General features: G+C 46.5%; 1 non-coding gene across 1 annotated transcript; it reads right to left on the bottom strand.

The window, feature by feature from the left end:
• Positions 1-2,291: 2,291 nt before the first annotated feature.
• Positions 2,292-2,374, bottom strand: TRNAL-CAG (transfer RNA leucine (anticodon CAG)). Its single transcript has one exon. It is a non-coding gene; the product is annotated as a tRNA-Leu (tRNA).
• Positions 2,375-22,024: the final 19,650 nt, after the last annotated feature.

Genomic DNA, 22,024 nt, shown 5'->3' with positions numbered 1-22,024 from the left:
GGTCCTGTTTCTGAGGCATCTCTAAATTGGACTTGGTGTGTCCAGAAGAGATTTTGGTGTCTTCCTGCCTTTCCAAGAACCCAGGAATCAGAGTAAATTCCAACCAAGTGTCTTTTATTATATAATCTTGTTTATTACAAATTAGTCTACAGATGGTGTTTCTTTTCAAGTCCAGCACTGAAAGCTGGAATTATTTTTTGGTTGTTTCTATTTACAAACAACAAGAACAACAAAAGATGATGAATTATCATCATTTATTCTGTAAAACCCCTGACATTTTTGGAAAGATTAAGTTTTTAACACAAATGTTACATAACAGGAATGTCTACAGAAGAATGCATTAAATTCCAAGCAGTTCAGGCTGTATTTTCTTTCATTTCCCACTGCTCCTAATAACATTATTTGTTCCTCTCTAACCCAATCTTCTCATTCTTTGTTGGTTTTACATTCTGCAAATGCCTGTGGACAGTTCTGCTCCCCTTAGTCAGGTATTAGACAAATTGCACACATTGTTTCCTTTTAATCTAATCTCCCTCCTGACATCTGAAATACTCAGAGTTCTTCACCATCCTCTGCAGTTTGCCAACACTTACTTGACATTTTGATGTGCTGAACCAGCACCATTCCACAGTGGGAGTCAGCTGATCCCAAAACACTCAATCCTCTCTGTTCAGCAGCAGTTTTGGGGGAAGCATCTCATTGCTGATTGCACCAGAACACCTGATTTTGAGAAAACTGTTGCACTCGGATATTCTAATTAGAGACAAGGCTTGGCATCTTCTCCCACACAATTAATCACAGGACAAGGGGAGATGGCCTCAAGTTGCACCAGGGGAGGTTCAGGCTGGATATCAGGGAAAAAAATATTCACTGGAGGAGTGGTCAAATATCAAAACGGGCTGCCCAGGGCAGTGGTGAAGTTGCCAACTCTGAACATCACAAAAACCCTCTAAGGTTTTATGTTCTCTGTTGGACTTTGGCTCCTGCAGCAGCCAAGCCTGTCCTTCCACAATGTCTGTCTTAAAGGAAGAGTTTATTTTTTTAACTTAAAACTTGAAATTCATCACTGCCCTGACATCAGCTCTGCACCTTTTTTTTCTCCTTCCCCATGGCAGAAAAGCATATCATATTTAAAGGAAGGTGCACACCTGAGTCTGCAGAAAGAGCTGCTGTATTGCTCTTACTAAGAAAGTGAAGATAGGATGATTCATGTGGTCCAATTTCTTTGCCTTTCAAGACAAACCAGTTTTCCTGCTCTTTTTTATACATCTTTGTTTGCTAGACTACCCTGTCTGCCTGGGAGGCACACAAGAATCTCAAGGATTTGCTACTGGTTTTGAAAATGAATGATGGAAGAAATCCAGGGTCTGGGATTTGATTGCAATGGAGATAAGCTATGACCAAAAAATTCTTGTGGAAGAGGAGTGGAGCAGTTATTGCTGAGAGTTCCTGCTCTGACAGATGAGGATATTTCTACTACCAGCAGTACTCAAACACTGCAGGGCTGGATAAAACACTCAATAACAGACATCATCTCAAGGAATTTGCAGCATAAATGTTATGAAGCCTCACATCCATTAGGGAAAAAATGGTGCAGTAAAAAGATTGTTCTGGGTTTAACTGCTGCAGCTGCTGCTTTTTAGGTTTTTTTCCCTTGTTGTCTTGTTTAGGTTTAAAGAGGATTTCTGAGTTTAAGAACCACAAAATTGACAGGTTTGGCAAAGACCTCCAAGACTATCACATCCAGTCTTTGACCAAATGTCACCATGGCCACTGAATCATGCCACAACGTGCCACATTTATTCATTTTTTGAACTTAGCCCACTGACCCAGCCTGTCCAGGTCCCTCTGTAGGGCCTTCCATGCCACAAGCAGATGGATTTCAATCCCAACACTGGCATGGTGCTCCTGGGCTCACCCAGGGAGCCTGGGTTTATCCCCTTCCCCTTCAAATCTCGTTTAAAGCCCTCCACCGGCCCCAAAACTCATGGCTTAGAACTCTTTTCCCCCACGAGACAGGTGAGACACTTGTCACCAGCAGCCTCAGTGCCTGTAAAACACCAGAAAAGCCAAAATTCCACCTAAGACAGGTGGATCCCATGGAAAAATATAACCCTACTTACAGCACGTGTTGATTAGTTGGAGGGACACTCTTTTGTCAACATGAACAACATGAGCAACCAATGGTGGGTGTTAATCCCTGGCACAAAACCAGAGAAATATCCAGGAATGTCTCTTGCACAGAGAGGCAGCACAATTCCCTGTGGGATGGCTCTGGCCAGCAAACGAGTTGTCAGGAGTGGGATTCGAACCCACGCCTCCAGGGGAGACTGCGACCTGAACGCAGCGCCTTAGACCGCTCGGCCATCCTGACCCATGGAACCTGCTCCCCTGCATCCTGAAATTCATGTGAAATTGTTTTCCATCAAGTTTGTCCTTTTAGTGTGTGGAGCATTTCCTTGGGCATCCAGGATTTTCTTCTAGGAAGCAAAGAACAGCCTGAACTCTGGAACAGACAGGAGAGTGCAGCCAGGTAGGGGTTGGTTTCTTCTCCCAAGTAAAAAAGAGACAGGAGAAGAAGAAACAGCCTAAAATTGCACCAGGAACGGTTCAGATGGGATATTAGGACAAATTTCTTTAGTGAAAGGGTGGTCAAGGGTGGGAATGGGCTGTCCAGGGAAGTGCTGGAGTCACCAGTCCCTGGAGGTGCTCCAAGGTGTGTGGATGTGGCTCAGGGATATGGTGTGGTGGTGAGCACAGTGCTGGGTTAGTGATGGGCCTCAGTGATCTCAGAGGTCTTCTCCAAATTTAATTATTCTGTGAAAAGGCTCAGAGTTCTCTCTATCCTCACTTACAGCTAAGTTAACAATTAGTTAAGAGGTTAATAATTAGCTTAGGGTGGGCCTATCCAGTGCAAATACCAAACGCCAGCTTAATGAAGGAGGTAAAAACCTTAAAGAACCTCGAGAATCAGAATATAAAAAGAGCTACAATAATTTCTGGCATATCCCATTATCTCTGCCAGCTCCTTTTTATTTCTTTCTCTTTGTTTAATTTTTTTTCTTTCCCTGCAGAGTGCTGGAATTTGTCCAACAGACTTTAGATGAATTGACAGTGGCATATGCATGAGCTGATGGCTGCTGCAGCGACGAGGTTTTCCCTTCCTCCAAAGCTCAGTGCAACTCCCCAGAGAGGATGTGAGCAAGGTCATCTCTTCCTTTTGAAGGTGGAAACAGGGGACCAGCAGGACTTTGCAGAGTCCAGAAACAGGGCTGAGGAAATTCAGTTTCAATTGAAAAGAGAGATTTCTTTCCAAGAGAAAGGGAAATTGAGGTAAGCAACAAATCTTCCAGAGTGAGCAGGAGTGGCTCACAAAATATATCTGAGAAAGAGAAAGCCATGCAAAATAAATTTCACCCTTTATGCAACAGATGCTGGGGGGCTGGAACTTTAAGGCTTTTTCCAACCCAAACCAGTCTGGATTCTGTACTATTTTAAGGAGGTTGGGTAGTAACAATCCATGGCCCTGGACAGGGGTGAGGGTCTTCACAGGAGAAGAGAGTTTATATTTACAGAGGCAGAGGGGGAGGAGGGCTCAGAGCATTCAAAGTCCCTTCCAGCTCAAACCATCCTATGATTCTATAGCTCTCTATAAAACCCCATTTTAGGGGATTTTACATGGAACTCTTATAACTGTATCATTACAGATGAAAACTTCAGCATCCCTTTTAACTTTATCCTGCTGAAGGATTTCCTGAGCTTGTAAGGGAAGAGTTGCAAGATTTCTATAATTATCAGCTGCTTCTGCCCACATTCCTGGCTGATGGGAAATCGTTAGTCTTGAGCCTTGGCTAATGGGCCATGTTAGAGACACACAGGAGATTTTGGCACTACAAATTCGAAGTCTGTGTCACCACTGCCTGTCACAAGGATGTGGCCTTAATGACAATGACCCTTTGCCCTGGGAGGCATCAGTGGCAGAGAAGTGAATCGAACCCCTGGGAATTGAGTATGTACCTCCTGTCTTTTTATAAATTTAAAGGCAGAAATGGAGAAAAAGGGCAGGAGGGCAAGTCAGGGGTTTCTTTGTTGGTTTAAAAGACATCCTGGTCAACCCCTGTTCCCCAAGCTCCTTCAGGCTCCTTCAGGTGTGGGTGGCATCTGGGTGTGGGTGGCCATGGGTGAGTAAGAAAGGTGTTTTGCAGAGCTCCAGCTGGCGAGGAATGAGCTGTGCAAGGCTCCGAGGGGGAAACACAATGCTGAGGGGTTTCCATTGGGTAAACATTCCGCATTTGGATTGCTTTGTATGAGAAAAAACAGCCGGCACAAAGGAAGCTGCCAACTCCCCATCAACACCACCACGTCCTTTTAAGGTCTTTTTGGTTTTTTTTTTAACAGCTTCACAGACTCCCAGGCAGGATCGTGTAGCAGTTTTGAAATCAATGAGGCATTTGCCATTTCCCTCTCACCTTGCCTGCCTTTGGCTTGGCACACAGCTCAGGTTTTATGCCTGTGGATCTCTCTTGCTCTGTCTATTGTTAAAACAAACGATGCTTTGGCTCATTCTGGCTTGGGAAAGAAGAAGGGGAAGGAAAGTTTGCTCATCATGGCAGATAAGTCATGGACTCAGAAGGAGATTTTGGAGGGTTGGGGCAGCCACCACTGCTAAGAACGGGAGCAGATCCTCACTCCAAGATCAGGCATCTTGAGGAGACCTCCTTCACTAAAGGTCACTTGTCTAGGGGGACATCTCCAGCATTTTATGTCCCCATCCCATGTCCACCAAGTAGGATCTTTAATCTGAAGAGGCCATAGCTCTCATTCCCCATGTGAGAAGGGATCCTTGATGAGATTGTCTAACACTGTGCAATTTCATCTTCATGGATTCATGGAATGGTTTGGTTCAGAAGGGACCAATTAACTAATTAACCAGATTAACTGGTTCCAGCCTCTACCATGAGCAGAGACAACTTCCACTGGTTGCTCAGAACCCCTTCCAGCCTGAGCTTTGGACACTTCCAGGGATGAGGCTTGAAACCCTTCAAGTCTGGGAACTCCACCACATCCCTGGTCAGGTTGTTCCAGTGTTTGATTGTTCTCGCTGTAAAAATAAATAAATAAAATATTTCTTATCTTGAGATTGAACCTTTTTGACGTGTCCACATTGGATGCGGGCTCCCACTGCTTGGCAGAGATTGTGAATCTAATCAATGCTTATTAAGGGAAACTATTTCAGAAATCTCTTATTTTAATTTATTACTTGACGCTGGGTGGAGAAAGGGTGTTCATTTCTTGAATTTTCTAAGCTGTGGAGGGCTTTAATTCCTCATCAAAAAGTGCAGTTAAATCAAAACCACTTGCTTAAAAATATCCAGTCTCATCTGCATGAGAAGAAAGGGAGAAGCTGCTTGGTCACAGCTTGGGATGTTGGATGGGATTTTAAATCACAGCCTGTACAAACCAACCTACAGAGAAATTTACTTTTGCAATTAAAAAAAAAAAAAAGGAAAAAAAAGAAAAAGTTTTGTACATGGATTTACCCGAGCCTGAAAGCCTGAAGTGCCAGAGGCACCTGTGTACAGTGCTGTCCATCCAAACGTGCCCAGGATGCTGGGATGTCACTGCCAGACCGTCGGAGAGGAGCGGGGACAGCAGCAGCACTGTGTGTCTGTCCATGAGCATTGCTGCCCTCTCCTGGCTCCAAAGCACACAAAAGCAGGGAAAGTCGGCTCGAGAAGGATGATGATGGCAGCAGGGAGCACAGGGATGGGTGCGGGACAGATGGGACCTGTGGAGATTGCTACTGCTTTTGGGGTGAATGGGCTCATCCCCGCTGCTGGCAGATGTCGCCCCAAATAATCCCAGCCACCAGGGTCCTGTGGCCAGTTCTGTCTCCTTGGTGGTTTTGTCACTCTGCAGGGGTCACAGAACCATGGAATGGTTTGGAAGGACCTTAAAGATCATCTCATTCCCTTTGCCATAGGCAGGGACACCTTCCACTATCCCAGGTTGCTCCAAGCCCCATCCAACCTGGCCTTCGACACTTTCAGGGATGGAGCAGCCACAGCTTCTCTGGGCAAGGCAAGGCAAGATCTCTCTGCAGAGGACTCCAAAGCTACTTTCAGGTAGGGGAACAGGGGTTTCAAGTCTTTCCCCATTAAGCTGAGACCTTCTTTGACCTTCCACATATTTGCTCAAGGTTTTTCTCACCTGTCAAGCAGTGGGGCTTTGCTGTGATTTCCCCAGAACCCAGCAAGGCACTTGGAGCCTTTCTTCTCCCAGCAGACACTGTCTGCCCTAGAACAGGTATTTCTTCTCAAAAAATCACAAAATGGGTCAGACTGGAAGGGACCACAGTGGGGCACAGTGGGGTCACCTGATCCCACCCCCCTGTTCAACCAGGGCCATCCCAGAGCACCTGGCACAGGATTGTGTCCAGATGGTTCTGGAATGTGTCCAATGAGGGAGACTCCACACCCCCTCTGGACATTCTGTTCAGAGCTTGGGCACTGCACAGGACAGAAGTTTTTCCTCATGTTCAGGTAGAACTCCCTGGGCATTATTTTTTGCCTGTTCTTCCTCTCCTATTGCTGGGTCCCATGGAGCAGAGCCTGGTCCATCCTCTGACCCCTTCTTGTAGATATTGCTGGACATTGATGAGGTTCCCTCTCACTTTATTTGAGACTGAACATGTTCAACTCTCTCACCCTGGTCTCATAACAAAGATACTCCAGTCCCTTCATCATCTTTGTTGCCACCTTCTGTTCTCTCTTCACTTTCTCTGCTGCTGAATCTCTAGAGCTGCAGGCCCAGGTCTAGAAGACCAAATAAAAGAGCTGGCACATGTTCTTAATCCCAGAATCAAAGTGTTTTAAAAGGGACTTGGTCCATATGGACAAGGTCTCACCCTCCTTTCCACCTTCAAACCAGGGATTCACATCCCTGGCACCTCCTGGGACTTGTCTGGCCCGATCAAACTTACAAACTAGGCCAGAACACCATCAGGGAGAGGTTGGCAAGAAAAAAAAGACCTTTGCAAAACATCCTGAGAGATTTTCTTCCAATGCTGGAAACGTGGAAGTCTTATTTGCGTCTGACAAGCTGTTGGCTCAGAAAAATCCGACATTTGCTGAACTGTTAACACGAGTTTCTGGAAAGATGTGCTTGGGTTTCTTATTCACATGGCACCTTCATGTGGAGCTTCAGAAGAAAGAGGATCATCCCAACCTTTTCCATGGGAACAAGGTTACCTGGAGCAGTGCTGTGTGTGAGGGAGACGGAGAAAAGTGTCCTGTTGTGGTGACAGGATGCCCCTTGGCAATCTGTCCCTGAATTTTGTGGGATGAATTCTAAATATTCACAAAATTGTCTTAGCAAATGTTGCCTCTGTTGGGGGAAACCTAATTAATTCCTTCTTGGAAACCCCTCAGCTGAAAACCTCTCCCTCTCTTTTCCTTCACAGGGAAAGAAATAAAACATTGGGAAATAAGCAACCATTCCCATTACCAACCACTTGAACACTGCTGAGTGCAGGCCAGTCCTAACAGAAGAGAGTTCTTGAAAATAGAAGAGATAAGTGGTAACTAATCACATGAAGAATCAAAGAAAAATGAAAAGAAAGCTCTGAAAAATGAAAAGAAATTTCTAAAAAAGAAGGAAAGTTTCCAAAATCTATTAAGGAACACTTAGACCCTGAAGACTTTTGTATATGAAGCTGTGGAGAGCCTGCATCCCTGGATGAGTCACATCTCCAGCCAATAAACTTCATATTTCTCCTTTCCAGAAAGGTGTCTCCACCAATCCCAAGCACAACTTCTTCCAGCACATCTACTCCTTCCAGCAGCTTGGAAATGAAGAGAGGAAATTTATTCCTGCAGCAGACAGGAACACTTGGAAGAGCTGCAGAGCTGTCCATACCTAACTGTGGGTCAGCTGAAGCCAAACCCTTCTCCTTCTGGGTTTTCTCCTGTACTCACCAACCTCCATCAAATGCCAGGAGCTGCTGTTCCTGGCAGTGCAGCCAACAGTCGTGATTCCTTGGAGCTGAAAATAGGATGGTGCTGGCAGCAGCTGATGCTTTTGCTCACAGTTCCCAGCTGAGTGGGCTACCTCAAAAAAAGCAGATGGCCAGGGAGGAACTCCAGCAATTTGCTACTAAGCAGCTAAAAAGTCCCCTTCGCCCACAGCTCTGAGAGCATGCACAGAATTTCATGACACCTAGTGGGCAAGGCAGGCACAGTGACTTGTGTGGAGAGAAAGCCTCGGAAAAAAAACAACAAATAAATTGGTCCCCGAGCAAAAGCAGGTATGGAATGAAATAGGAAAATAAAGAGAGCTGATTTCCTCCCTTGAAAGAGTTACAACCCCAGCAGTAACTCCAGGGGGAGACAGGGAAGAAAAACAGAATTATGGAGAGAGCAAGTGAATTGAGAAAAATCAAACATCAGGTTAGCTCAATAAAGGCAATTATATTCAGGCCTCCTCAGCCTCAGTCTGTCCTGTCTCCCGGCTGCAAGGAAAGCAGAGCTCTCTGAACAGGGTCATCACCCAGAAAGTTCCAAAGAAAGGAGAAAATTTCCTAAAAGAAACTTGTGGATCTGTATTACAAAATCAGAGGGAGAAACCAAGATTGTGATCTCATAGGTGAAGTGTGACACTGGGACACATCACCCAAGTGTGGGATGTGGAATCCTCATGGTAGGGAAGATATTGAGAAGCTGGATTGTATCCAGAGAAGGATCTGGAGCTTGGGAAGAGTCTGGAGCACCAGGAGCAGCTGAGGGAGCTGGGGGAAAAGGAGACTCAGGAGGGACCTTCTGGCTCTGCACAAGTCCCTGACAGGACAGTGCAGGCAGGTGAATATTGGTCTCTTCTCCTGGGTGACAAGTGACAGGATGAGGGGAAATGGCCCCAGGTTCCATCAGGAGAGGTTTAAACTGGACATCAGGAATAAATTCTTCACTGAAAGGCTGGTCCAGCCCTGGAACAGGCTACCCATGGACGTGGTAGAGTCACCATCCCTGGAGATGTTTAAAAGACGTGTAGGTGTATGTGGCACTTGGGGACATTGTTTCATGGTGGCCTTGGCAGTGCTGAGTTAAGGGTTGGACCTGATGACCTTTGAGGTCTTTTCCAACCAAAATGATCCTATGATCCCTTGTTTCTGTGTTCTCCCATTGTGCTTTAGAGACAGAATGCAACACATTAAAATCACCTGTCCATTCAGTTTTTAAACCATTTTTGATTCATCTTCCCTAGTAACATTACGACAATTTCGTAAAAATTCAATTACTTAAAAATTCAAAATTCCCTCAATTTCCTTAAAATAACTCATCTCCAGCCATTTATTTGGAGGAATCTGACAACATCTGACCAGATGAAACCCATCTCAACGGACCAGAGCATCCTCACCTACCTACCCAAGTTTTTTGAAAGTTTTAGCACAGGGTTATACTGGAATTCAATGGATGGGGAAAAAAAGGGTGAATGCAAGATGGATTTGCAGGTCTGTGGTTTCCCAGTGTTTTGCAATTGAGCCTGAAGGGACAGATTAACCCTGAAGCTGCCAGGGAGGCTTCTGAAGCCATGGAGGATGAAATCAGAGATGAGGTAGTGCAATGAAGCCAGAGAGGACCAGTTTCATTCTTTAAGGACTGCACTGTGTGTCCACCACATCCCAGTCTTTCTATTTTCTGCCTTTTTTTTATCCCTGTGAGTGTCTCTAAACACCTTCCCTCCCTTTCCAGTGGCTCTAATACACATCCACCCTTTTCCTTTCCTACTAAATCACTCATCCCATTCTCCATCCTCCTGTAAGGAGAAAACAGAATTTATTCAAGTTGCAAAATGTGGGGTTTTTTGCCCTTGCCCCAAGATTTTCCCCAAACCTTCTATTTGGGAGAATCCCAGGAGCTCCTGTTTGCTTTCAGTGATTACCTCAGGGATTGTTGCTGTGTTGTCTTGCTTTGCTTTCCTGGCTGCTCCTTCCCAGAGCTGTTTCTATTCCAGGTTTTCTGAGTTGTAGAGGAAAAGAAAAAAACAGTTAAACAAAATAACTTCTTCCTTTGAGTCAAACACAAATTAGGCAACCGAGCAGACAGAAATGCTCACTGGTCCAGGGGAGAGTGGATTTGTAATCTAAATTACTGTGGAATAAAAGCATCATCCTCCCTCTGTTCTCTAATTTAAACATTGTCTCCTGTTCTTCTTCCCATTTGGTTTGACTAATTTAGTTGCCTTTGGTCTAAGGACAAGGAAATCTCATTTGCATACAGTAGAGGACATTAATTACAAGTCCTTTTACTTCAAGCCCTGCTCCTCCTGCACTGACTAGAGGCCTCAGTATGACTGCAGCCCTGGTTCCTGAGAGGGTCGTTAATTATTGAGCTATACCTGAAGATAATGAGCTCAGGGATGAGCTGTGTCTCCCTGGGGGCTGGCTGGAAGGAGAGGACAGGCAGAGGGAAGGGGACACACCACAGCAATCCCAGTTTAGGAGAAGCTGTGACTATTAGAAGGACACAGCAAGTGTCACAGAGTCACAGCACCATGGAATGGTTTGGGATGGAAGAAACCTAAAAGATCATCCAGTTCCAGCCCCCTGCCATGGGCAGGGACACGTTCTACTGGACTAGGCTTCACAACCTGAATTCCAGATCCACAACTCCCCTGGACAACTTGTTCCAGGGTCTCACCACCCTCAGAGTAAAGAATTTTTTCCCAATAAAGAATTTTTTCCTAATATCTAACCGAAAGGTGCATTCTCAATTTGAAAAAAATTCACTCTTGTCCTGCATTATTGAGATTTATTGAGTGGTGAGGTAAAGGCACAGACTGGCCAGACAAGCTGTGGATGTCCCATCCCTGGAAGTGTCCAGGTTGGACAGGGCTTGGAGCAACCTGGGGTAGTGGAAGGCATCCCTGCCCTTACCATGGGGGTTGCAAAAAGATGATTTTTCAATCCCTGGGGATGTTTAAGGGAGGAACAGAAGGTGGAAAAACACAGAGATGCAGAACATTGGGAGAGGAAAAAGTGTAGGCAAAGTTGATGGGCAAAGGCTTTAAAAAGGCCTTCATGACTAGGGGCATCAGCACGGGAAGCACCAGGCCTCTGGGAGAAAGGGCAGCCATGGCCAGCAGGTCTTTGTGACCTGTGGTGACATCGTGCCTAGAGGCCATTGTGACATGGGTGCATGTCATGAACCCTGGGGCTATAAATACCCTGCAGTGGCCACTCCCAGGAGAGCAGCTCTCTGAGGAGGCAGCAGCTTTTCTGGAGGCAGCAGCTCACCTAGAAGATTGTGGCCAGTGCTCATCGGAGCACTCCCACAATGTCAAAGAAGCAGGAGGCAAATGCCCATGGCCTGCCCCGTGAGGGGCAGCCACTGCTGTACCGGCGGCGGCAACAGGTGAGGGCCGGGGAAGGAGGGACAGCCTGCAGTGGGACCTGGGGAAAGCCCTGGGGCAGAGAGAGCCAGGCCTGACACCAGGCCATGCTCTGTGCAGGGCCCAGCACTGGGATGGCCCAGGCACAGCAATGGCCCAGAGGCAGCGAGCCCAGCTGGGAACCCGGCCCAGCCTGGCTGCTGTGGCCAGCACCTGCCTTGGGACCAGGCCCGGCCTTGCAGGCACGTGGGGGACACTGTGCTCACACAGCCATCTCCATCCCATGCCTCCTCTTGCTTCCCACAGGTGACCCCCAGGCAGCCACAGGCGGCACCTCAGGTCACCTGGACAACCATCACACCCATCCCTGGGCACAGGCCCACTCTGTTCCCCATCCCGTCACGGAGCCCCATCATGTCCTGCACATGCAGGGTCAGCCAGGAGTGCGGGTGCTCAGTGCCTGGCAGCCGTGTCACAGGGCCACAGAGGTTGTCCGTGTCGGACATGCCACCTCTCCATGGCCCTCAGTTGACACTGGCGCCTCCACGCCAGCTCAGTGGCAAAAGCTCAAGAGCTTCCACTGACTTCGTTAAGCTGCCCCCTCTGCCAGCAGCAGCCACCTCTGCATCCTCTCCCAGAGGCACAGCTCGTGCTGTGGGCCCCATGGCCAGGGGCCAGCCAGAGCGTGTGCCACCTCCTCCATGGGGCACTCCGGCTGCGGGCAAAGCCCAGGAAACACATTCCCTGGAGAGCACAATGGAAGGGCTCTGGCTGGGGTCAGTGGCAAGGCAGAACCATCACCTGCCACCCGTGACACCTGCACGCAGCGTGCTGCTCTGCACTGGGGCCCAGCCAGGTTGGCAGCACCTGGGATGCTCTGAGATGGAGGAGCTGATTGAGATGAAGTCAGGGCATGGTAGCAACACCTGCAAAGACCCTTTTAGAGGCCTGGGCCCATGTCCGTTAGAGGACAGGTCCATGGTATGCACCTGCAACTGCCAGCCGTCAAATGTCACTAAAGAGATGGCTGTAGAGCCCCATGAGCTGCCCACTGCTTGCAGCTCAAACAAAGGCTCCACGGGAGAGTCAGTGAAGTGCCCTGAGCTCCTGTGCCCTGCCCAGTTGGCAGAGCAGAACTTGGCATCTGGAAATCTGCAGGCCTGGGACACTTCTCTGAAGGAGGTGGAAGAAAAGCAGGAGGAGGAAGAGCTCCCAGAAATGCAGGCTGCAGGGGAGTGGGACAGGGACCTGCAGAGCATGACGCTTTCCCTATTGAAAGGGGCTGAGGAAGAGGAAGAAGTTTGTGCGCTAGCTGGAGATCCTTGGGATGAAAGCCACAACAATTTTCCCTTCCTATCAGACCCTGAGGAAAGCTCAAACTGCTCAGCTTCTCCTTTATCTGGAGTCTCTGGTGAAGACAGGGCAACTTGTTGGCCAGACAAGCACACTGCAGTTTACATGCAGCAGTGCATGGAACTTGAAGCCAGGCTCCAAATTATGCGGAAAAAGAGAGAGGTGCTGGAGAGGCTGCTGGAAGAGAAACTCAATGCAGAGCTCTTTGGAGACATCTCCTCCTCTGTGAGCACTGAAGAAAGCCCCATGACATCCCACTGTGACCTCAGGCATCCATCAAGTGCCAGCCTGGAACCCGATGCAGACTCCTCGGTGCCACTCAGCCCTTGCAGTGTGACTGAAGATGCCAGAGCAGACACACACAGCTTCTCTGAGCTTGTGTCTCCTGAGCTGTTGGTACACTCGGGCTCTGAGTCTGAGGATTCGCTGTCCCTGGAAACTCTTCTGAACGAATTCCTGGAGAACTGTGATCCAGAAGAAGTGGTGGGAGAGAGGCTCAGAGAGGTAGAGAGCCCGTTGTCCATCCTGCCGCGAGATGAAGAGTTGGAGCCAGCGCCTACGCCTCCGGACAGCGACCTCAGTGACCAGGGGCACAGCGAGCCTCTCCCCAGAGCACTGCCCCAGGAGCCAGAGGGATTTGCGGGTTGTGCCTCACCTGCCGATGCTGCGGATGAGGCCGAGGCAGCAGGCATGGAGGCTGGGCGTGCCCAGGCCGCCCCTCCCCCGGAAAAGCCCTGCGGGGATGAGCCGCCGGCAGGAGCTTGCCCGGTGCCTGCCCAGCCCCTGGCACGCAGCGTTCCTGCTTGCCCTGCTGGCAGCGCAGCGGTCCCGCAGCCCCCGGCCCCACGGCCACGGCGCTTCATGGCCAAGAGGGCCCGGCGGGCTCTGCGCCGCCTTTTCTCCTTCAGCTGCCTCAGGGGGCAGCCAGGGGAGTGAGCCCGGGGCCAGCAGCAGGACAATGGCCAAAGATGCCATGGCTCACCCTGAGGACACCCAGCTCTCAGGGCAGCGTCAGGTCTCTGAGGGAACGGCACCAGGGAGATGAAAAGGCGGGATGCATGGATGGATGGGTGGATGGTGGCCAAGGCAACCACTTGCCAAAGGTAGGTCCTGGTTCCAGCCCCAGCCCTTCACCCCCAAGCCACCAGCATGGCAGGCTTGTCAGGGTGGGCTGGCTGAGGACGAATGACAGAACTACATTCCATAATCCCACACAAGCTGTATTTAGTCCCAGGCTGCATTGTGGGGGTGCATCCCCACCCTGCTCCCAGGGAGAGGAGGTTAGGAGCTGAGAAAAGTTCCCTGGGTCTCACAATTGCAGCTAAATGAATGCAAACCCATTCTCCTTTCACAGGGCAACTAGGAAATGCCTGCCTGGAGACCCTTAAAATAGAGTGGGTAAAGCCGTTAACCCCAGAGCAGGGACCTCCAGAATAGCCATGGATCCACCTGTACAGAGACCCAGAGGGTGACCTTGGCTTTCTTTTGTTATAATTGTTTTAAAAACACACTTTTTATAGTCTTTGACAGTAGTGACAAGATGAAGTTCAAATGGAGCTGTCTCCTTTCTGATGATCTCTCTACCTGGGGTCGAGGCCAAAGGCTGGGACACATGGTGATGTGGGTGGGAAAAGCCCTTTGGCATGGCACAGGGCTTCCTTGGCTGTGTTTAGGGGAGGAGCAGAAGGTAAGGCAAGAGAGACATGCAGGTAAATGGGAGAGGAAGAATTATAGGCAAAGTTGAGGTGCAGAGGCATTAAAAAGGCCTTTGTGTCCAGGGGCATCAGCATGGTGTGAAACATGCATGTATTTTATGATTGGCTTTTTGCAAATATTAAAATGAATGCTATATGTATTGTGTTAGAAAGTAATGCTGTATTAATTCTCTTAAGTACTGGGTTAAATATAGTTTTAGGTTATAAAAATGTTTAAATAGAAACTATGCTATGTAGGATACTTTCTTAAAAGAAAGGACGCAGCGAGATAGCAGCCACAGGACACCTAAATCTTTCGGAGGAAAAGAATTTATTGCCCTCTTATCAGAAGAAACGAAATTCTTCCTGCCTCGAAGGCGCTGTTAGGATTCAGAGTAAGAATTTGATGATGACCAGACAGAATCCTGTTTTTGAATGGAGTTTATGCATCATATATGAAGTATATGAATATGCTACAGGTTATTGTTTTTAAGGGTTCATCCTCTGTTAACGTGTGTCCTTTTTTGGGCTCATACTGCCCAGAAAAAGGTAGCCAGATGTCTGTAACACTTTGTATTTATTGTCTCATATTGTCGTAATGCAAATTGTCCAAACTATTATTTCTCTAATTGTATTACAATTTTTATGATCATTTTATTATTATTAAAATATTAAAATGTTAAAAAAAGCTGATTGCTGTTTTTCAGAGTGGAAAGCACCAGGCCTCCGGGAGAAAGGGCAGCCATGCCCAGCAGGCCTTTGAGACCCTCAGTAACATCGTGTCCAGACACCATTGTGACGTGGGTTCATGTCATGAGCCTTGAGGGCTGCCAAACACTGCAGTGGCCACTCCCAGGAGAGCAGCTCTCTGAGGAGGCAGCAGCTTCTCTGAAGGCAGAAGCTCACCTGGGAGACAGAAAGAAGATAACCCAGGATTATACCAGGTGCAGTGCAAAAGACAAAAACATGCCAAAACAAACCTCACAGCTGTTGCAAAAGCAGGGGAAAAAGTCAAGGAGGAAGACAAAACAGTGAGGGAAAGATATGAGGGACATGGGAGGGATACTTAAAAAAGATATAAATCTTTCCTGAAGTCAAAGCCATCAAAAGGCATGGCATGCCATCAAGGCCAGGGATATGCACTAAAGATTCCTCTATTGTTCTCCATTGAAATCGCAAGATTCCTTTTCCCTTCCCAAAATGAAATTTCATTTTCTTTTCGTGAAGGGAAAAGAAATCTTGCGAACCCAAACAGAAAGGCTTACAAACACTCTGGAAAGGAGATAGGTTCAAATGAAATGCAATGGAAAAAACCAGAGAATCGGGAATTTTAGTGTCTTCAAAAAGCGGGCTGAGAGGAAATCAGCTGCATTGCAAAAGAACCAAAACATGCCAAAACTAAGCTCAGAGATGTTGCAAAAGCAGAAGAAAAAGTCAGGGAGGAAGAGAAAACAGCAAGGGGAAGATATGAGGGACATTGCATGGATACTTAAAAAAAAGAAAAAAATATTTCCCAAAGTCAAAGCCATCCAAACTCAGGCAGGCCATACGCCAGCAAGTGCAGGCACATGCACCAAAGCTTGCCAAAACTGATCCCCACTGAAGGTCAAAATATATAGGAAGAATTTACAAAGACGCTGGAATGGAGATAGCATCAAAGGAATTGCAGTTGGAGGAGAAAAAAAGAAAATTTAGTGACTCTAAGGAAATGACCCGGGATTATATGAGGTGCAGTGCAAAGGACCAAAACATGCCAAAACTAAGCTCACAGATGTTGCAAAAGCAGGGGAAAAAGTCAGGGAGGAAGGCAAAACAGCGAGGGGATGATATGAGGGACATGGCATGGATAATTCATAAAACAAGAAAAAAAAGAAAAAAAATCTTTCCCAATGTCAAAGCCATCAAAACTCAGGAGGGCCATACGCGAGCAAGTGCAGGCACATGCAGCAAAGCTTGCCAAAATTGATCCCCACTGAAGGTCAAAATAGAGAAGAAGGACTTACAAACAAGCTGGAATGGAGATACAATCAAAGGAATTGCAGTTGGAGGAGAAAAAAAGAAAATTTCAGAAATTTAGTGACTCTAAGGAAATGACCCGGGATTATAACACCTGCATTGCAAAGGACCAAAACATGCCAAAACTAAGCTGATAGATGTTGCAAAACCAGAGGAAAAATTCAGGGAGGAAGACAAAACACCGAGGGGCAGATATGAGGGACATTGCATGGATACTTAAAAAAAGAAAAAAATCTTCCTCGAAGTCAAAGCCATGAAAATGCCGGCAGGCCATACGCCAGCAAGTGCAGGCACATGCAGCAAAGCTTGCCAAAATTGATCCCCACTGAAGGTCAAATCAAATAAGAAGGACGTACAGACACACTGGAATGGAGATAGCATCAAAGGAATTGCAGTTGGAGGAGAAAAAAGAAAATTTCGGAAATTTAGTGACTCTAAGGAAATGACCAAGGATTATATCAGGTGAAGTGCAAAGGGGCAAAACATGCCAAAACTATGATCACAGATGTTGCAAAAGAAGGGGAAAAAGTCAAGGAGGAAGACAAAACTTAGGGGGGAAGATTTCAGGGACATGGCATGGACCCTTCATAAAACATGAAAAAAAAGAAAAAAATCTTTCCCAAAGTCACAGCCATCAAAAGGCATGGCATGCCCTCAAGGCCAGGGATATGCACCAAAGATTCCTCTATCGGTCCGCATTGAAATCACATGATTCATTTTCGCTTCCCGAAAGGAAATTTCATTTCCTTTCGGGAAGGGAAACGGAATCTTGCGACGCCGAAAAGAAAGCCTTACAAACACTCTGGAAAGGAGATAGGATCAATTGAAATGCAATCAAAAACATCCTGCAAAATTGGCAGATTTGGTCTCTTCCAGAGATGGTCTGTTAGGAATTAAGTTGCAGTGCAAAAGACCAACACGTGCCAAAAGGAAGCTGACAGAAGCTGTAAATGAAGGGGAAAAAGTCAAGGAGGAAGACAAAACTTGGAGGGGAAGGATATGTGGAACATGGCCAGGATACTTAAAAAAAAAAAAATAAAAAACAAACTTTCCCAAAGTGAAGCCCATAAAAAGGCAGGCCACATGCCATCCATTGCAGGGACATGCACCAAAGCTTGCCCAAATTGATCCCCGCTGAAGGCCAAAACAGAAAAGAAGGACTTACAAACGCTCTGGAATGGAGATACCATCCAAGGAACTGCAATTGGAGGAGAAAAAAAAAAAATTTTGGGAATTTTGTGTCTACAAGGAAATGGACCGGGATTCAATGCAACCCAGTGCGGAGGACCAAAACGGGCCAAAACTAAGTTTGCAGATGCTGCAAAAGCAGGGGAAAAAGTCAAGGAGGAAGGCTCAGCCTGGAGGGGAAGATATGAGGGACATGCTATGGATAGTCAAAAAAAGAAAAAAAAAAGTTTTCGCAACGTCTAAGCCATGCAAAGGCATGGCATGCCATCAAGTGCAGGGACATGCACCAAAGATTCCCCTATTGGTCCCCATTGAAATCGCAAGATTCCGTTTCCCTCCCAGAAAGGAAATGAATCAGAATCTTGCGACCCCGAAAAGAAAGCCTTACAAACACTCTGGAAAGGAGATAGGATCAAATGAAATGCAATCCAAAAAATCCGGCAAAATCGGCAGATTTGGTCTCTTCCAGAGACGGTCTGTTAGGAATTAAGTTGCAGTGCAAAAGACCAACACACGCCAAAAGGAAGCTGACAGAAGCTGTAAAAGAAGGGGTAAAAGTCGAGGAGGAAGACACAACTTGGAGGGGAAGATATGAGGGACATGGCAAGGATACTTAAATTAAAAAAAAAAAAAAATACAAATTTTCCCAAAGTGAAGCCCATGAAAAGGCAGGCCATATGCCATCCATTGCAGGGACATGCACCAAAGCTTGCCCAAATTGATCCCCGCTGAAGGCCAAAACAGAAAAGAAGGACTTACAAACGCTCTGGAATGGAGATACCATCCAAGGAACTGCAATTGGAGGAGAAAAAAAAAAATTTTGGAAATTTTGTGACTACAAGGAAATGGACCGGGATTCAATGCAACCCAGTGCAAAGGACCAAAACGGGCTAAGTTTGCAGATGCTGCAAAAGCTGGGGAAGACGTCAAGGAGGAAGACTCAGCCTGGAGGGGAAGATATGAGGGACATGCTATGGATAGTCAAAAAAAGAAGAGTAAAATTTTCGCAACCTCAAAGCCATGGCATGCCATCAAGTGCAGGGACATGCACCAAAGATTCCCCTATTGGTCCCCATTGAAATTTCATTTCCTTTCGGGAAGGGAAACGGAATCTTGCGACCCCGAAAAGAAAGCCTTACAAACACTCTGGAAAGGAGATAGGGTCAAATGAAATGCAATCCAAAAAATCCCGCAAAATCGGCAGATTTGGTCTCTTCCAGAGATGGTCTGTTAGGAATTAAGTTGCAGTGCAAAAGACCAACACGTGCCAAAAGGAAGCTGACAGAAGCTGTAAAAGAAGGGGAAAAAGTCGAGGAGGAAGACAGAACTTGGAGGGGAAGATATGAGGGACATGGCAAGGATACCTTATTAAAAAAAAAAAACAGACTTTCCCAAATGAAGCCCATAAAAAGGCAGGCCATGTGCCATCCTTTGCAGGGACATGCACCAAAGCTTGCCCAAATTGATCCCCGCTGAAGGCCAAAACAGAAAAGAAGGACTTACAAACGCTCTGGAATGGAGATACCATCCAAGGAACTGCAATTGGAGGAGAAAAAAAAAAAATTTTGGAAATTTTGTGACTACGAGGAAATGGACCGGGATTCAATGCAACCCAGTGCAAAGGACCAAAACGGGCCAAAACTAAGTTTACAGATGCTGCAAAAGCATGGGAAAAAGTCAAGGAGGAAGACTCAGCCTGGAGGGGAAGATATGAGGGACATGCACTGGATAGTCAAAAAAAGAAAAAAAAAATTTTCGCAACCTCAAAGCCATGCAAAGCCATGGCATGCCATCAAGTGCAGGGACATGCACCAAAGATTCCCCTATTGGTCCCCATTGAAATCGCAAGATTCCGTCTCCCTTCCCGAAAGGAAACGAAATTTTGCGAACCCGAAAAGAAAGCCTTACAAACACTCTGGAAAGGAGATAGGATCAAATGAAATGCAATCAAAAAAATCCGGCAAAATCGGCAGATTTGGTCTCTTCCAGAGATGGTCTGTTAGGAATTAAGTTGCAGTGCAAAAGACCAACACATGCCAAAACGAAGCTGACAGAAGCTGTAAAAGAAGGGGAAAAAGTCGAGGAGGAAGACACAACTTGGAGGGGAAGATATGAGGGACATGGCAAGGATACTTAAATAAAAAACAAAAAAAACCAAACTTTCCCAAAGTGAAGCCCATATAAAGGCAGGCCATATGCCATCCATTGCAGGGATATGCACCAAAGCTTGCCCAAACTGATCCCCGCTGAAGGCCAAAACAGAAAAGAAGGACTTACAAACGCTCTGGAATGGAGATACCATCCAAGGAACTGCAATTGGAGGAGAAAAAAAAAAAATTTTGGAAATTTTGTGACTACAAGGTAATGGACCGGGATTCAATGCAACCCAGTGCAAAGGACCAAAACGAGCCAAAACTAAGTTTGCAGATGCTGCAAAAGCAAGGTTGAATGTCAAGGAGGAAGACTCAGCCTGGAGGGGAAGATATGAGGGACATGCTATGGATAGTCAAAAAAAGAAAAAAACAATTTTCGCAACCTCAAAGCCATGCAAAGCCATGGCATGCCATCAAGTGCAGGGACATGCACCAAAGATTCCCCTATTGGTCCCCATTGAAATCGCAAGATTCCGTTTCCCTTCCCGAAAGGAAACATTTCCTTTCGGGAAATGAATCTTAATCTTGCGACCCCGAAAAGAAAGCCTTACAAACACTCTGGAAAGGAGATAGGATCAAATGAAATGCAATCCAAAAAATCCCGCAAAATCGGCAGATTTGGTCTCTTCCAGAGATGGACTGTTAGGAATTAAGTAGCAGTGCAAAAGACCAACACATGCCAAAACGAAGCTGACAGAAGCTGTAAAAAAAGGGGAAAAAGTCGAGGAGGAAGACACAACTTGGAAGGGAAGATATGAGGGACATGGCAAGGACACTTAAAAAAAAAAAAAAAAAAACTTTCCCAAAGTGAAGCCCATAAAAAGGCAGGCCATATGCCATCCATTGCAGGGACATGCAGCAAAGCTTGCGCAAATTGATCCCCGCTGAAGGCCAAAACAGAAAAGAAGGACTTACAAACGCTCTGGAATGGAGAGACCATCCAAGGAACTGCAATTTGGGGAGAAAAAAAAAAAATTTTGGAAATTTTGTGACTACAAGGAAATGGACCGGGATTCAATGCAACCCAGTGCAAAGGACCAAAACGGGCCAAAACTAAGTTTGCAGATGCTGCAAAAGCAGGGGAAAAAGTCAAGGAGGAAGACTCAGCCTGGAGGGGAAGATATGAGGGCCGTGGTATGAATAGTCTAAAAAAGAAAAAAAAACAATTTTCGCAACATCAAAGCCATGCAAAGCCGTGGCATGCCATCAAGTGCAGGGACATGCACCAAAGATTCCCCTATTGATCCCCATTGAAATTTCATTTCCTTTCGGGAAGGGAAACAGGATCTTGCGACCCCGAAAAGAAAGCCTTGCAAACACTCTGGAAAGGAGATAGGATCAAATGAAATGCAATCAAGAAAATCCCACAAAATCGGCAGATTTGGTCTCTTCCAGAGATGGTCTGTTAGGAATTAAGTAGCAGTGCAAAAGACCAACACATGCCAAAACGAAGCTGACAGAAGCTGTAAAAGAAGGGGAAAAAGTCGAGGAGGAAGACACAACTTGGAGGGGAAGATATGAGGGACATGGCAAGGATACTTAAATAAAAAACAAAAAAAACCAAACTTTCCCAAAGTGAAGCCCATATAAAGGCAGGCCATATGCCATCCATTGCAGGGATATGCACCAAAGCTTGCCCAAACTGATCCCCGCTGAAGGCCAAAACAGAAAAGAAGGACTTACAAACGCTCTGGAATGGAGATACCATCCAAGGAACTGCAATTGGAGGAGAAAAAAAAAAAATTTTGGAAATTTTGTGACTACAAGGTAATGGACCGGGATTCAATGCAACCCAGTGCAAAGGACCAAAACGAGCCAAAACTAAGTTTGCAGATGCTGCAAAAGCAAGGTTGAATGTCAAGGAGGAAGACTCAGCCTGGAGGGGAAGATATGAGGGACATGCTATGGATAGTCAAAAAAAGAAAAAAACAATTTTCGCAACCTCAAAGCCATGCAAAGCCATGGCATGCCATCAAGTGCAGGGACATGCACCAAAGATTCCCCTATTGGTCCCCATTGAAATCGCAAGATTCCGTTTCCCTTCCCGAAAGGAAACATTTCCTTTCGGGAAATGAATCTTAATCTTGCGACCCCGAAAAGAAAGCCTTACAAACACTCTGGAAAGGAGATAGGATCAAATGAAATGCAATCCAAAAAATCCCGCAAAATCGGCAGATTTGGTCTCTTCCAGAGATGGACTGTTAGGAATTAAGTAGCAGTGCAAAAGACCAACAC

This window comes from Zonotrichia albicollis, chromosome 1 (assembly GCF_047830755.1).
Source record: "Zonotrichia albicollis isolate bZonAlb1 chromosome 1, bZonAlb1.hap1, whole genome shotgun sequence".
Taxonomy (NCBI): domain Eukaryota; kingdom Metazoa; phylum Chordata; class Aves; order Passeriformes; family Passerellidae; genus Zonotrichia; species Zonotrichia albicollis.
This window is presented reverse-complemented; position numbering and strand designations above follow the sequence as displayed.